Here is a 17315-nt window from a genome sequence, read left to right as displayed (position 1 = left end):
AACATGTCACCTAGCCTATAATTAAGTGACTGGTCATTAGGTAACATATGTGGTACCTGTGGGTCACATATCAGTCAGCTGGTGATGGATCTTCATCCAGGAGCTGTGCAGGAGCAGCTCCAGAGCTCTCTGTCACCATGGCAGTTCTCTCCAGACACAGCATCCTCACAGAAGAGTTTGTGTGGGTGGGTTTTTTTAAGCATAAACTCTATGTTTGTGAAGGGTGAGACCCTGAGGGGAGGAGGGAATGGAAGGACTGTCACAGTTCAGCCTCAGCCCAGCAGCATGATGAAAAGCTCTGTTTGTCCTTTATATTCTGCAGGCATACTGGTTCCTAAAGCACCCTTCAAACTTTGCTGACAGGTGAATATCCCATTCACGCTCTGTATGAGTCAAGATTGCTAATTAATATATTTTTATAAACTACAGGAGGACATCCTCTTCCCTGGTCATATTTTAAAATAAATAAATCAATATCAAGTTATGCTTTTTAACTCCTCCTTCGGCTTTCATGGTCATGCAAGGACAAGATGGACAGAGGGGAAAAGCATAAGCCAGTTTTATCCTTGATTTTATCAAGGAAACAGGAAGAGTCTAGATGCTACAGCTGAACAAACTCCCACATAACTGAATGAACCACACACCCAGGCTGATCTGGCCACTCATCAACGTGGGCACAAAGACAGATAAATACAGCCAGTTCCATTGAACCCCCTCCTCACTTCACACTGTAACGTGAGGGGCTTGATCAAGGGCGGTATCAGAACAAGTGCAGGACATTTGAGGCAAGTTTTTCCTCAGGCTCCACAAGAGCACCAGTTTCCAGAAGCTTTTGTTGCCCCCAAGAGACAGAAAAGGACAGATCACATGAAGTCTTGAAGTTCAAACTAGAGTCCTAGTAACCCTGAGGCTCATACCTCTTATAAAATTATTCAGTTGCTTCATAATTTAGAAGTTCTCTGAACTGGGAAGAGAAAGAAAATTAATTTCCTTGAGGAAGGCGGAGAGGTGGGCAACCAGTTTTATCTGGCTACAAGAGGGCTGTACCCCTGCCCATGTGTTGCATACACTGTTTTCAAGGAATTCACTGTTACCTTCTGCATTCTTGGATTCAATAACGCAATGAAGAGCTGGACCACACAGATTTCCAGATGGTAAATGAGATTTGAGCTAAGCTTTTCTGGGTAAGTAAATTATATAGGAAATAATAAAGAAAAAAAAAAAAAAAACCAAAAAAAAACCAACCGTCATGCCCACAACACTTAAAGGTTTATAATTGCCAGTTATTATCTGCAAGGAGTGTGCCCAAAGCCATGATCCTATGGCCAATAAAACAAGACAAGTCCTTGAAATCAGCCCTCTGACCTCAAGTGATGAAATGTACCTTAATTCCCACAAATATCAACCTCCCATGATGTCTTTTCTGGCAATGCACCTCTGTTTGATGTCCACAGCAAAACACTTGGGCCCCCCAGAGTTTTGGTAGGACTGGAAATAGAAGATTTTGGCAAAATAATTTCATTGGCCAATTAATTCCAAGAACAAAATTCCAAGCCCAAGAAGAGGCATCTCTCCATCAGTGACTAATTCAGCCCACTGTATTTAGAGATATAATTGAATGCAACTGGACACACAGACACACATCACTGTTTTTGTTATTTATAAAATGAAATAAAAACTGGCATTTTAACTAAAATCACATTGGAGGAAGGCTCATGCAGGGATTGCTTCTCCCTGGTATATTCTATATTATGGCAATACCATAATCTGAAATGCTGTTTGCAAACAGCAGAGACAACTCTTTTACTCCAAGCTATCCTGTAAGGAGTTCAAGCCTTCTTACTAGGGGGGTCTTTTACTCTACAAGGCACCTCTGGGTCTCGTATCAATCACCCAGTGATGGATGGGCATCCCATGCCAGGGTCATGTGTACCTCCACTGCTTATTGAACTGCAGCACCTCATCCTCCCCGGATACTGACGGCTGATCTATAGGATTCAGCTCCAATTGAAACTGTGATTTTTCACTGTTAAGGACTCTTGCATTTGACATGTTTGCACTGAGACTATAAAGGATCAAAATGGTGCACAGAAAAGCAGCCCTCAAATAAGGAGATTAGCTGACTACTGTGTGCTTGCACCACAAAAAATTATAGAGTGGTCTTCATCTAAAGAAAAAAAAAAAAAAAGAGCAGAAAAAAAGCAGAAAAGCCTGTGTGACAGCATCAGTGTTGCTCACTCAAGAACATGTGACTTTATTTGAACACATAGTTGAAACATATCACTAGGACAATTCTGCTTCAAGAGTTTGACAACTAACTAGCACACACAGGAGCATGGCACAAATTAAACTTACCCCTTGGCACGGCCAAACGTAAGTGATCATGTTTAAGGAATATGTAGAAATACAGACCAGCAGAGAGGATGAGCCCAACACAGAGAAGCGAAGTTGTTTGATAGAAATTGAATAAACAGCAAACTCATTTATTGTTAGAGTGGAGACTGCATTAGTAAAGATTGCTCACAAACTGTAAGTGGGCAGGGTTATGGCCCTGTGTGAGAAAGGAGAGAGAAAATTTGGGGAGGAGATTATTAACAGTTCTGGATTTCTCTGTATGACTCAGTAGGTACATGATACACAATCAAAGGATTAAGCTGATTTCAAGAAATCTCGTACCTAAACAAAAATGGAGCCAATTCCAAAGAAAAAATTATGCTGGTTTTAGATAATTTGCCTTAGGTTTTATCCCTGATTGGATGCATCCATAATAGTGTCTTTTCTAATGCAATAAGAGAAATCATTACTCAAACTGCAATTACTTCCTGTGCCAGTAAGGTGGTCTAATTGCACTTTTTGGGCACTCTCTACTGCAGTCAACACAGCACGTGCTCTTCCCATGCAATTGCCATGCCCTGAGAAATAGCCCAGATGAATGCACTGGAATGCTGACCCTAGAGCTCTGTTTAAACCTAAGGTGGATTTCCTTACATACCTAGGAAAGAGATGTGGTCAGATCTGAGATTTCAGCTGACAGTAATAGCCAGCTTTATACTTTCCCTGCGGTTACAGCTGTTCACACTGGTCTGCTGCAGCGCACAGAAAATGGAGAAACACGAGACAGTGAAATAAGGAAAGGCAAAAGAAGGAAAACATTGTCCTTGCGGAGTGGACATGGCCAGAAGGACACTGGGAGTTGTCTGGAATGTGACATAGAGAGAGCAATTCTTTGCTGCTTGCATCCTGTCCTATTACTCCTCTGCAAAGGGCATGTAGCTCATTACTCTATTTACACAAGTATAGGTGACCACACAGAGACAAGGCAAGATATAGTACAGCCTTCAGAAATGAGACTTCTGCAACTCATTCCCCACTTACCAGTAGCTCACTGGGTGGTCTTGAACCATAAACCAAAGACGTAGCTAATACTCTCTTAGACAGCAATTCCAGGGTCCAGCACTCCACAGCAAAATATTTGCACTTTCTTAGCTGAATAATACTTTCAAAGTATATTCAGTCTCATTAACATTTGCAATCATTTTGCCTTTTTTTGATTTATTTAATGAGAATTTTTTGTCCTTAAATACTTACAAGTGCCTCAAAAACTACCATCATTCTGTGGAATACAGGAATATGTCATTGTTCCCACTTTGCAGAACTGAAGAACAGATGTACAGGTCCACAGGGTTGTGGATCTGTCTTTCCATACATATGACATCCTCACAGAACACCTTTTGCAAGTTTGCATCCATGTGAAAAGCTGCCAAATCCTTTAAGAACAAATGGCTGTCCAGTCCTTCTCAAAAAGGACTTGAGTTTCGTAACAGACACCTGGTATAAGGTGACCCTACAGACCACATTTCTGGTTTTTGTCTCAAACTTGCACATCTGACAGATTAAAGAGCACTTTGATAGGATTTTTTTCCCCCTACTTTGCTGTGGTACCAATCATAGAACCAATCTTAGGCCAGGTGTTTATTTTATTTTTATTATTCTGCTAAGCACAGCACTCTCTGCAACCTTCAGGGAAGGGGAATGGGGAAGAACAGCATCAACTTCCAAGAAAATATCAAAAGCTAATAACCACCCTTCTGAATTTTAATCCATACCCAACCCCAAAATAGCTCGCTTCATACACACTTTGCACTTCTGATGAGGAGAAAAGGAGATGCTTCATTCCAGAATCATCTTTAAAGGGGGATCACATTAACAATGGTGAATTAACACTGATGCTTAAAGATTACACGTCTCTCCTTAAAATAGTAGCCAGAAGCTGACACTATGAAGTAATTCAGGATCAAACAGTAGTTCTCATGTGAATGCATATTTCATGGAAGTTTCTCTTCTAGTTTGCACTGTAGAGTAAATCATTGGAGAAACAATTTTCTAGAAGAGATTTGTGATAACATTCTTCACATTACTGTGAATGGGCCACTGTCTCTGTGATTCCTGATGTGTGCAGAGCCAAGAAGAATCAAGAGCATTTGGGCACGGCCATTTGGTGCCAAAAGTCACCATTCCCAGTTGACATCAGGACCTTAATTGACTCCAACACTTTAGCTAAGTGGCCACCACAGCCACGCAAGGCAAATAAGTGAGATTGAAAATGCCTCCACATTCATCCTGGGGAAAACCTGTTTTCTAATTTGTCTTTTCAGTCCTCCAGCTGCATTATTTTACTGTGGGTGAAAGATGTGAGTATATTTATGCAGCAGAAATTACCAAATAATGAAGATCACTACAACACCTCCAGATTTTTGGAAGCCTGTTGGCACAGAATCAAAACGAAACACACCACAAGAGTAAAAAGAGAAATTGCAACCATAACTACTTAATTTTGACAGGAAAGGCTAATGTATGTTAATAATTTTACAGCTTTCATAAACACCAAAGGATTTGTACTCTCTACATATCTGAGCTTAGGTAAATTACAGTTACTCCGTGGATCTGCTTTCACTTTCAAATTCTTTATATAGGCTTATTACAATAGGTTGAAAAATAAATTAGCATTAGATTTTCACTGAGATAAAAGTTTAAGATTCCTTTTACTACTTTACCTTCCAGTTTTGATATTTCATAATCTTTTTTTTATATTTCTCTCATCTTTCACATGCAAAGATGACAAAAAGCCATCTAGAATGTAGACTAGCCCAGGTTACAGTCATTATCAAAACAGACTAAAACCTTTGAGATCAGGATTACATGTAATTACAAAATAATATTTATGCCTTCTGCAAAGAAACTGATGAAATCTGGATCATGATGGTCCGTAGAAAAAATGGTATGGAGAGGAAATGGCGTATCACTATCAATACAGTCAAGACTACTGTGCAATACCATTTTTATATGTAAAAATAAAGAGAGAGCACAGGCCCTGACAAAAACAGATTGGGCTCAAAATAGACAAAACACAAGCATAGCTTGGTTATAATTATGCTTAGACCAGCAAGACCCAGGCACTCTGTGCATCGTGTAAACATCAGGCAGTGGGATTTGTTTATTTTATTCTGTAATGAAACTAGATAGTCATAGGCAATCTGGGGGGATAAAAATTAAATAAAATTTAGGTTTGAGTTTTGTTCTGAATGGATTTTTGTGCTAACTGTACAAGATCTCTAGTGACCCCCAGCAACAAGAACAATCTTGACTTTAGTCTCCTCAAAGAGACAAATTGCATTAGTGCAGCACATAACACTGGCCTGATGAATTAGCTTTTACTTCACTAAGAGATTCTATGCAAATGTGAATAATCCCTGCACAGAAGAGAGAAAAGGGGCAACCCTTCCCACAGCCAAGACACATAATTATACTCGCATTAAAAAAGTACAAATAGTTCAATTTCATATATAAAATATGCATAAAATTAGGCCAGGGAAGTCTAATTATCAGCGATCTGCTAAGACCTTGAGACTACCCTGAATCCAATATAAAGGTGGAACAGGCAGCTGAGAACGAGGCCTGGAGGGGGACCCACAGGAACCTCACGCTTGGGTAGATTCGGTCTGCAGTCCCTACTGCCAACATAACCTCCTCCCTCCAAGCTCAGGAGACCCTTATCCCACCACCATGAAATCCTTTAAGGAAAACTAAAAAATCCCTACACAAATCCCATGAAAAAAGATTGTCAGGGGTTGTGGAGAAACATCACCTTTTTTGGTTGCTGTTAACAGATGCTCAGAATTTGAGCAATTTGGTAGAGAATTTAAGAAATCACACAGTCCACTTTACATGAGCTTCAACACATTTCAGCTGCTGTCACAAACCCAGAGATACTTCCAGAGAAAGCTGTGAGGTCAGGATATTACAGCCAGTCTAATAGAAGAACCAGAGATGCTTCTGTGGAGCAGCTGCAACATCATATAATGAAAACCAGATGGACCTTGGACCAAGAACACTTTGACTCGATTTTTGATTAAGAGATACAAATGGTCATCTCTGAGACTTCTCATTAATGTTGCAGTGCAGATACATCACTTCAGAAAGCAACCTGCTATCACAGGTAGCTGCACACTTCCTGATTTGCTCTTATTGCATGGTCTACTGAATGGTTTTTTATTGTCCAGGTACAGCTATAACGAGCAGGTGAGCTCTGCAGCTCTAAACAGTTTAGAGATGTCAGTAAAGACTTTAGGATGACCCTAACACAGTTAAACTACAATAATCCCCTGAAGTGTTTAAGTGGCTTAGGTCACCAATAAGATGCTCTCAGGAGTTAATCAGGAAGGCTGCCTAATTAGAACAACAAGCTCTTCACCAGCACATCCCAATGAAGAAAGCCAATTATACTCTTAAAAGTCACATACCTCTATAATCCCATGGAAGTCAAACCATAGCATTTGCTAAATAAACCAGACACACCCCAACCAACCTACACAAACCTGGTGTAGCTTATGTTTAAAACTGTTATTAAGTTCTACATTTTGCACACAATTACTGATCTTGCATTTTGTGTGTGAGTTACATAACTTTATCAGTGTTTGTTTGCAGAACACAGCACAGGCTCTACACCACCACACTGACCAGTTTGACTGCCAAGGAATGTCCAGCCTGATTGCCTCCTTTAATGAGAAATCACCAGCCATAGATTTTATGAATAATTTCTCAAAATTTCAAGACTGGAAAAGAACAGCTAAAGAAGTTGAGATGGCTTTTTTTAATAAGGATTCCCTCTTTACAGATCACAAACTACATTGAGATGGCTTTTTTTAATAAGGATTCCCTCTTTACAGATCACAAACTACATTATAAAGCCGAAGTTTCAAATTACTTGCTCTTCTACTGTAACAAACAATGGTCCACTATTGAGTACAATTTTACACCACAAGAGTACTTTTATTTATATTTTGTTCAACTTTAACTGAAATTTCACTTTCTAATTCAGAGTGATATTCATATTATTTTGTGTTATTAGTTCAGAGCCAGATTATAAGAAGAATCAAGCCAATAGATCACAATTCAAGCACTGGAACAGGCTGCCCAGCAAAGTGGTTGAGTCACCATCCCTGGAGGTATTAAAAAGTGATGAGCTTGGTAATGCTACATTAATGGTTGGACTTGATGAACTCTAAAATATCTTTTCCAACCTAAATAGTTTGATGATTCCATGAATTCAGCTCCTATTTATTCAAAACCTTACAAAACCAGGCACCATCTTTCATAAGCATTTTATAATAAATTGTTTGAATAAGAATTCAGGGCTAAACATAAACTTGTCAAAACCCATGCAATGTCAGATTGCACGAGCAAATCAACAGGCATCATGTTTAGTTGTATAAAACTATTTTAAAGCCATTGCCAAGCTTGCAGGTTGAGTTGCACTTGTGATTTCAGAATCAGACTGCACATCCAATACATGTCTGGTCCTAATTTTCTATTACAATTTGCCAGTATACTGCGAGTAGATTCATAACTCATTGGCAGATGATTCATTTTGAAAATGTTAGAATAGCTTCAGTGTGCTGAGGAGTATGTTCGGGTTACTGCTGTTCAAAGCACCATTTGGGGGGTGGGAAGTTTAGATACTTCCCAGCACTTCTAGACTTTCAGGCAAACAACCAAATTCACAGCTCAGGCAGGGTTGGCAGAACTATCTTTGCTGACCCAGAGCATAAGGAATTAATCAGCATCATAACAAAAATGCAAGTACAGATTTAATAGAAGGGAACCAGCCATTTGTTGAGTCTGCTGAGTTTATCATGTGCACAGACTCCGTCAGTGGACACAAAAGCATTTTCTGGTTTTCTTTTGTTTTTACAGTCTCCTTTCTCCTAATCAGAGAATTAAAATTAACAACCTCAAAGCCAGCTTGGGTTGCCAAGAGTCTTTCCTGGCCTTACTGTAAGTCTGGGACAGGAAAGATTTAACGTGAAAAAATTCAGGTTGAGAATGACCTTCTGCACTGATTGACTTTAGTGGAATGTAAATGACGGGCGATAAATCAGGAGATGTGCACACCGCTCAGTGAATCATCCCGTTCCCTTCAATCCCATCTAGGGGGAGAGACATAAATCCTCCCAGTTCAAGCTGGGCCATGAGCAGTCCTTTTTATTTCCAATTAAAGATGTACTGTCCTTTGCCCAGCACTCAGCTGGGACACTGCACATTAATATGGTAATCAGCAGCTCAGCAGTGGGACATGGGCACCTCACTGTCTCTGCCATGTTCATCCCCACGCTTCCTCCCAGCTGGATGGAGCAGGGTTTGGTGTGACAGGCAAATCCCAAGAGGCAACAGAGAACTCTTCATCAGAACTGATTTTAATGCCACACTGCCAGAAGGCAACGTGTTCTGATGATCAGGGCTCTCATGCCAGCCCTCTGGGGCTGCAGGCCAGGCACAGATGCTTCCCAGTGCTCCAAAACAAGTGCACAACAGTCCAAACAGAGCCTCACGGCATGAACACCCATCAATTACCACCATGTCACTGCCAAAAGCTGCAACTGGGAGGTTCTGTCTTCTGGGAACATGTTTGCTCTTCTTTGAGATCATGGGAGGCTAACAGCAGACACAGCAGTCACAGCCCCATGGCTGAGAGCATTAAGGGACATTTACAGCCACCACCAGCATTTCTCTGAGCCCACTAATACAGGCCATGTTTGGGGGGTCCTGGAAAGGGGCTGCCTCTGTGTGAGAGTCTGGCAGCACTGACCAACCCTCCTGTTGGGCCCTGCATGTCCCTTGTTACCCTGCCATGTGAAAAAGGAACCCAGGAAAAGAAGGAAGGGCCAGGGAGGCATGGGTAGTGGCCACTTTCGGCACCAGTGTTGGAGACCATCTGTGTGAAGAGGAGCTTCAGCATGTGACCAAAAGACAATAAATCTCCTCAGACTCCACAGGCCACTGCAGGGAAAGCGATCAACGAGACAGAGTCAAGTTAACAGACTTGGGGGTTTAGGTGTTGGAAATGAGGGTTGGGCAGGCACCAAAGGTCCCATCACTTGCTATGGCAGTGAGGACAGGCTGCCTAGAAACAGGAGCTGGGAAAATTATTTTTCTTGTTGTTTTCACTAATTTGGCATCAAACTGTTACCTACCCAAACACCGCTGAATGAATTCTCTGCCTTTTCTAAGTCCTCCACGAATTCCTTGTACAAGAATCATGTTATTTAAACCACCTCATAACTCTGATACAATTGCTTTTGCCCAGAGCTTTTGCAAAGAGTGGATGGAAAGAGTGTACATAGACCCTAAAAGTGGGGTTTAACAGAGTTAGGAGCTGAGTTTCTACTCAAACTCTCCAAGCTGCTCTGCATGCTGTTCAGCCACAGGTCCAGGGCTTTAAGACTTGGTGCTACCAACAGTGACAAAATGTGGGTATCTGGCAAGTAAATCAGTGCCTCCCTTCATGGTTCGGTTGAGGATTGCCAACTTCTGGCTTAAGTCATGTGGATAGAGAAAATGGATGCCAGTTACTTCTCTAGAGAGTGGATTCGAGTGCTGCTGGGGGTGGGGGCAGTGGTTATCCTTGTTGCAGACCAGATTTTTCCCCACAGTAAGCAGATAAAACCTGTTTTACCTGCAGAAGGTGGTGCCTTGTAACCAGATTTCTTTTTTGGTTTTGTTGTTGTTGTTGTTTAACTTCAGGGAGGATTTACCTTCCCTAAAAAGATAGAGAATAAAATTCTGGATCCAAAAGCATCTCCTCCCACACTGGCCACCTTACCCCACCCTGCTCTCTTCAGCGCTCCATAGCTATTTTTAACATCTCATTTCCTCATATTATGGCAATTTACATACTTAAACACATCACATTATCATCCAATACATAAACAAAGTGAGATAATGCACTGTAAAGAGACTATTAAAAAAAACCCTGCAGATACACACACAGGAGCTTTTGGAAATCAGGCTGTTCTTTGAAGCAAAGCAGTTGTCCTGTATCAGTAATGGGAGGATTTCTCAGCAACACTTTACAATAAAGCAGACTTAATGAGAGCCGAGCAGTGGTGTAATTCCTGTGGAATTGCATATTGAAAGCTACATTCATACCCAAGGAGCCCATCAGGACCAGTATTGTTAGCATGAATGCTGAAGGAATTGCAAAATGAATTGCCATTTTGTTATCAAGTGCTTCCGATTGGCTCTATCCTGCCATCTGTGTCATTGGGAGGATGTGAAGCAGCACAGGTCCGAACTTGGGCATCAGAAAGGTGGGTCAAGGGGAAATTTTATGCTGCAGCATCCTCTGCTTCTTCACTGAAGAAGTTCAGTGCATCTGCCTTCCTGTCACTGTACTGGGAAGAAAAGCCAAAACAGAGAACAGATTGGCAGGATCTGGGTGAGGCAACTTTTTGCCCTTAACTGATGGGGGAACACCGTTTACTGATCAGCCATACAAAACCTGGTGATAGGTCATAGCAAAACTGCTTAGAAACAAGGGACTGCAAATTACCTGGCTCTTTTGAGGCTCCTGCAGCCTTCTCCACTTCTTTGTGATGCTACAGTAAATGTTGTAAGATGCAAAAACTTGGAAAGTCCCTCAGAAAAAAAAGGAATGTGCAGCTCATGTCTCATTTAGCTCTACAGAAAAGGGACAGATTTTAAAACTATTGGAGTGATTTAGAAGCCTTAATTACATTCCCAAAACATCCAGATCCCACAGAAAGTCACTCACCACTGCTCAAAACCCAGAATTAGCTCACCTATGTGCTTTAGAATTGTAGAGAGATGCACACAAATTTCTTTTAAAATTTTCTCTTTCTTTTGTTAACTTCTGTTGGAATAGTCATTAATAAAAAAAAAACTTTAATGAAAAAGTGGCTTTGGTTCATCACTTTGTTCTATAACTGAGGTACTGATGCTCCAGTGAATTAGACTTGATATCTCTACAGGAATTCCCAATTCTGTCTTTATTTACAATTCCCTTTCAGCCTTCAAGATAAAGAATTACTGTATTATTCATCTCCTTATGCTGGTATTGCCACACTGGGATGCTTTCCAAGCAGAAAAGCCTATTTTGACTCTTGGCATAGCCCCGACACCACAAATAATCTGGAAGCTGCAGAGCTCTACACACCCTCGAAACCCAAGAGACGCACCAAGACTGATCCATGTGTACACACAGGAGCAAACCACAGCACCTTTCATTCCCACTTCTTTTAAAGTTCTTCCAACCTGACACCTCCCATCCCCTATGTCTGTGCTGTGTTCAGTCAACAGGCTGGGAGAGGCAGTGCTGCCTCACTCCAAAGATGTGACGTCCAGCTGTGAGGGACTGGGGACCTCCTGTTGGTGCTCAGGACTCTGAGGGGTTGTGCAAGTTTGGTTTAGGGTGCAGTATTTTTCTTCTAACAGTTTCAGAGCTCCATAACAGTCAGGGCAAGGACATGCCCATTTCATTTGAGAGAAACTGAGGCTCAGAGAAAAAACCCTTTGCTCTTGAAGACATTACAGCCACAACACTCGACAGGATGGAGCCAAACAATACAGATTGGGATGAATTAATGACAAATGACCCTGTCCTCATAGTTGTGCATCCAGGTGGTGCTTTGACGGTGCCAAAGCCATCACTTGGCTCTGTCCCCCCACAATTTCTTTATGGTTTGATATAATATCCATGCCAAACTGATCCATCTCAGGTGATGTGATGGCATGTGCCACGCAAATGTTGCAATGGGTGGTTATGGGTCCAATCCCCGATAGTCAAGTTATATGACAGAGCACAAAGAACAAGTTTTTCAAAAATTAAATTCTTCAAATTTACAGCACTACATAAAAAAAGAATGAGTTTAAATATTTCCAGATCTACCAGAAGAATTATTCAAACTAAGTTTATAGGTCTGACTCTCCCATACATCACTCTAAATCAGAAGGGATTTCGCTACGCCTGAACGTAAATAATTTATGATCTAATGGGAAATGCTCTTCACGTACCAAAAGCTTAAGAATAGTTCCCTCTCCAGAAAGAAGGCCCAAATTTAGCAAAGCACACACTTAACATCACAACTGTTCAACTGAAGTATCATGTATTAAAGACAAAAAAATTAGTCACCTTTAGGAAGGCTTGGTTCTAGTCCCAGCACTGACAATAAATAAAGCCTCCCATGGCCCAGGCATTACTCCCAGCACTGTGCCTACACCCACGAGCATGCTGCCAGCAATACACACAAAAGAAGGTGTCCATCTTCCTTTCAGCTTTATTACAACTGAGAACAACTGGATCCTGCAACACCGGCTCACAAGTGAAATGAGAGACCAGTCAATGCTTTTAGAATGAAGCTCAGACTTAAAGACATTTGTGTGATAATTTGAGACAGATAATTCTTTCCCGTCAGTCAGTTTTCCCCTCCTAACAAGGAATTGAGGACCACCTCTAGTTCATATCCAGAGGGTTGAAGAGACTGACCCTTGTATTTAAAATGTTAATCCTCTTAGCACCACATCTCTACCTGGACTGTACTTAGGTGGGTCCAACAAAACCAGCAATGATTCAATAAGGGGTAATTGACAAAAGGCCTCATGTTCCCCCTTATTCTTTCTTTTGAAGTAAGAGAGGGAGACAGGCATCTTCCAAATCATGCATTTCTAAGTTATCCTTTTTCCTTTTGTTGGGAAGTGGCAAAATCAGACTATTTAAAGAGTTGTCTGATGATATTTTAAAAGGCTTTGGTTACACTGCCTTGGGGAGTTGAATAAAACAAAGGTAATTCAAAGATAGTGCACAGGTTTGTGATCTGTCTCAGCTTGGTTGCTCTTGCCCTTAATTGCATGCATCCCTCTTGCAGGGATTTCAAAGGAAAGTTCAGCACCTGAAACACTGATCCCTGCCTCTGCACTGGGAGCAAGGTCTAAACCACAATTTATGCACGTGCAGCTCAACTGAGTCAACAGGATCAGCCTCAGGTACCAGTCACAAGTCAGATGTGCTTGGGGACTCCCTGAAGGAGCCCCTGGTAGCACACCCTACTAGGTTTTACTCCATATTACTGCTCAGAAACAGTATGCACATAAAATACATGAAAGAAATCAGGATATACACATACAACCCAGTGCCCAAGCCATAAAGGTCTCCAGTCTCTTTGCTATGTCCCATACCCACTTTCCATTGAAATCTTGATCCAGTTGCTGAGCACAGGATTCATCTCATCTAACTGAAACAAATAAAATAGGGACACCTACATGCAGGTACAATATTAAGTTTCCCCTCACTTTCAGTAGGGAAAAATGGTGTTTTCAGAGCAGTTATTTCCTTCTCATGAGGACAGAGGACAGTAAGCCCCATTCCAGGAGTGCCTGTTTCACAGTGCTTCACACTGGCTTGTTCATGGAGGAGGCACAGTCTGGAGTTTAGATGAATCCCACCCTTCTGGACTTGGGCTGGGCCTCATGAGAGCAAGTAAAAAATTCCCATTCTTCTCAGCAGCCACCAAAACAGGCATCCAACCTGCATCGTAACTTTGCGAGTTGGTATTTTATTGGTTTGAAGTGGGGGGGGTGTGGGGAGCATTAGCATTTTTACTTTTTTTCAATTGCTTTGAGCAGTTTAATGATTCCTTAAGCTAGCATCAAAACATAGTTGAGTCAGTCCAGTTCAGTGCTCCAGGCTTGGGAGGCTCTGCACCAGGGTTGACTTTTTTACAGCTTCGTATCCCCTCAATTCTTCTGAGGAACAGACCCTGCCATGTTCTGCTTTCCTGAATTTAGTACTATCAACTCTTACCTCTCCAGATACTGAGAGAACTCATTTCAGCACAGGAAATGTTACATATTAGCACTAAGAGAAGACATAAATTTTCCATTCCTATTTCAAGTAAATTTAGGAAATACAACATAATTTCACTTATACAATGCACAGTTTAAATTCAGATAAAAGAGGTAGAACATTACGTACGCCTGTTCCACTTGCAAAAAATCCCCTTGCTTTTTAGAGCAATAGAAAACTGTTGTTGCCAGAACAATAAAGATAAATCCAGCTTTGAATTGAGCAGGCACATTTCTGCAGCCATTCAGTGCGTGGGCCAGAGTTTTAGACACAGCTCCAGTTGTGAGCCAGTGCCAGGCTCAGGCTCAGTCTCAAATCTGGGCAATGAGGAGACACAGCCAGATGCGAGTGGTAACACTGCCTGGGCTCCAAACCGGTCCTGCTCTGAAACTGGAAAAAGGAGGATTTTTGTTTGGCCACACCCTCATTAGAGTACCTGAAGAAGTTTCAAGAAGATGCTGGATTCTGACAGCAAAGACACACACATCATGAACAGCACTGTCCTTCTGGGGCAATGGAGTTTGCATCTTCCTGCCGTTTATCTTCACTACCGTAAGTGGAATTTTCCTATTTATTTAGGTGGAGAGCTCTGTTGCAGATAATTAGGAACTGATCTGTACTGTACACACACAGTATTTGAGTCTTAACAGTTAGCATTGAGAAAAACCTTTGCATTCAAAAAGTCTTCCTGCGCACAGATACTAAATCCAGCAATTAGCAGTGTAATATATGTTCTGTCCTAATCACAGCTTAAGGAATCAAATGTAATCTATTTTATGGCTCGAAAAACTATGTTTCTTTCTTGCACTAATCATTATATTTTTCACTTTTGGTTGATCCTTAGCTTCCCCCCGGCCTATATCACTTTGCTGGCAAAATCTTTATTATTTAGGGTTTCCTCTAGACACAGGACTGCTTTCCTGCATTTGAAATACAGCCAGAGAACACTCAGCATGGAGACCTTTCAAAAAAGGTGGGTTTTTTCCAGCTCAAAGGGTGGAGATGGCTACTTTTGAGAGTTTTTGTGCTTCCTGAAGTGCCTTTTCACCTGCAGTGTAAATGAGTGGTGACCTTCTGTTCTGATCCACAGGTCTGAAGCAGAAGGGTCCTGCACATTCTTATAATTTCCACAGGAACTGGTGTGATGCCAAGTTCATTTCAGCTGCTGAAGGAAGCTGCTATACCTCAACAGACTTAATAGCCTTGAGCTCACAACGTAATAGCATTATTCTGTATGTTGGATGGTGCATAAAATGCATTACACCAATATTTAGACCATCGTGGACCTGACCAACCCATCAAGAATTGGGCCAAACAAAAGGCAGCTCAATTTTGAAATGCCCAAACTTGGCTCTCCCCCAGTTAGAGCACAGCTAAAATAAATAAATAAAATTAGTCTAAGTTTTCTGTGTATTTAAAACAAAAACAAACCTTAATGGATTGTGATTCCAATATATTCTACACTAATACTGAATGAAAAAGAGTGAACGTAAAACCAGAATGTAGTTTCAAAAGAAAAATCAAGAATGCTTCACTCAAAAAAACCACAAATAAAGCTTTGTGCTTTGCTTTCAAACTGAGATATCACGAGAACAAAGATTTAATAATTTGGCAAATTATTCTGATTTGACAGAACTGAATTCAGGTGGAGTTCTACCATAGCTTGCAACGAGCTTGTATTTTATTTTCAAATATCTTCTTTACAGCATCTTCTGCATCTTTAAACCCCTGACCACCATGGGAGTTATTCTCTACAGCCAGAAGTAAAATAGGAATCAAGCCATGTATCACCATATTCTGTTCAACCAAAAGGCCTCTGATTTCAAAAGCTTGTATTTTACAATAAATTTACATTCCAAATTAAGGACTGTTCATGATTAAGACATCATCCTGCAGTGATAGCTATATACCAAATGATGCTTGGTTATTAAACTTGATGAAAGATTTGCCTTTTTGATTGGTGCTGTCTATGAGGCAGAATTAGGAATACCTATAAAGGAGTCCCTTTCAGAGTAAGGGGGTTCCCTGCTTCCTGCCATGCAGTCTATGCAAAACCATTTCTGGGCACAAAAAGTCAGTGCTGTCAGAAATCTCCCCTGGACATCACAAGTATACAATGCCTCAGAACGAGATGATATAATCACTTTGGAAACACAAGCTGGTCACCAAACTTTCACTGGGAAGTGACTCAGAGGGAAAGCAGAAAGTAATAGCTGGGATACCACTGAGGGCAGCCCTCGCCCACTGCTAGGCACCATCTCCAGCATCGTTCTCAAAGAAAATCTGTTTGCTCTCCCACCTATGTTGGCTGGCCCTGGCACCCAACGCTGACTTTGCAGGTTCAAGCTCCTTCAATCTCCTTGACAATATTAATCAGCCTGTAATAAATTCAAATTTCGAAAGTCCAGAAAAAAAAAAAAAACATGTTGATATAGGGAGATTGTAACTATGAATTTTAAAAGTATCTCCATTTTAGCTTTATGCTTTAATATAAAGGGCCTCAGCTGTCTGAGCCAGGAAAAAAGAATAAGAAAATAAATATATATATTTTTTCAGGTACACCACTATTTTCTTCAAAAAGTTGGGTCTTACCTCATCCTCATATCAATATTTAATATGTTTACTTGATTACTGATGACAAACTGATCAATTAAAGGTTATCCCAATGATATTGAAATGCTGTTAACAGGCATTCCCTCTTTCAGGATCACTCTGTGCACTGCAGACAGTATTGCAAAAGAGACAGAAAAACAAAAATTAATTCAAAGACAAATACTCCCCTTGCACCCCCCCCAAAGAAAAAAAAAAAAAAACCAGAAAAAGCCTGGATATTAATACCTAGTGATGTTTCCAACCAAAAGTGTATTTTCATTCAAATATTGTTCTTTCTACTGCTGCAAAATGTGCTCAAAAAAACCCATGACAAATGCTTGTAATATTTACAAGATGTCATTGCAGTAAAATATTAATATCTTTTCCTCCTTGCAGAGCAACAGTGTACTCCTATTTCCATAGAAATATGCAATGGGTTTATTAGAGCCACTCGCTGTGTGCCGTACGAGCCTTTCCAGCACACACACTGCACCCAACCCTAACTAGGATTAGTGCCAATACAATT

At 40.9% G+C, this 17315-nt stretch overlaps 1 long non-coding RNA gene across 1 annotated transcript; it reads left to right on the top strand.

Annotated features, from left to right (window-relative positions):
- The first annotated feature begins 14503 nt into the window (after positions 1-14503).
- LOC116452264 lies at positions 14504-16006 on the top strand. The gene is made up of 3 exons (XR_004243448.1): positions 14504-14749; positions 15090-15170; positions 15904-16006. It is a non-coding gene; the product is annotated as an uncharacterized LOC116452264 (long non-coding RNA).
- Positions 16007-17315: the final 1309 nt, after the last annotated feature.

This window comes from Corvus moneduloides, chromosome 17 (genome assembly GCF_009650955.1).
Source record: "Corvus moneduloides isolate bCorMon1 chromosome 17, bCorMon1.pri, whole genome shotgun sequence".
In the NCBI taxonomy this organism is placed as follows: domain Eukaryota; kingdom Metazoa; phylum Chordata; class Aves; order Passeriformes; family Corvidae; genus Corvus; species Corvus moneduloides.
The sequence above is the reverse complement of the archived record's forward strand: the minus strand, read 5'-3'. Positions and strand labels throughout refer to the sequence as shown.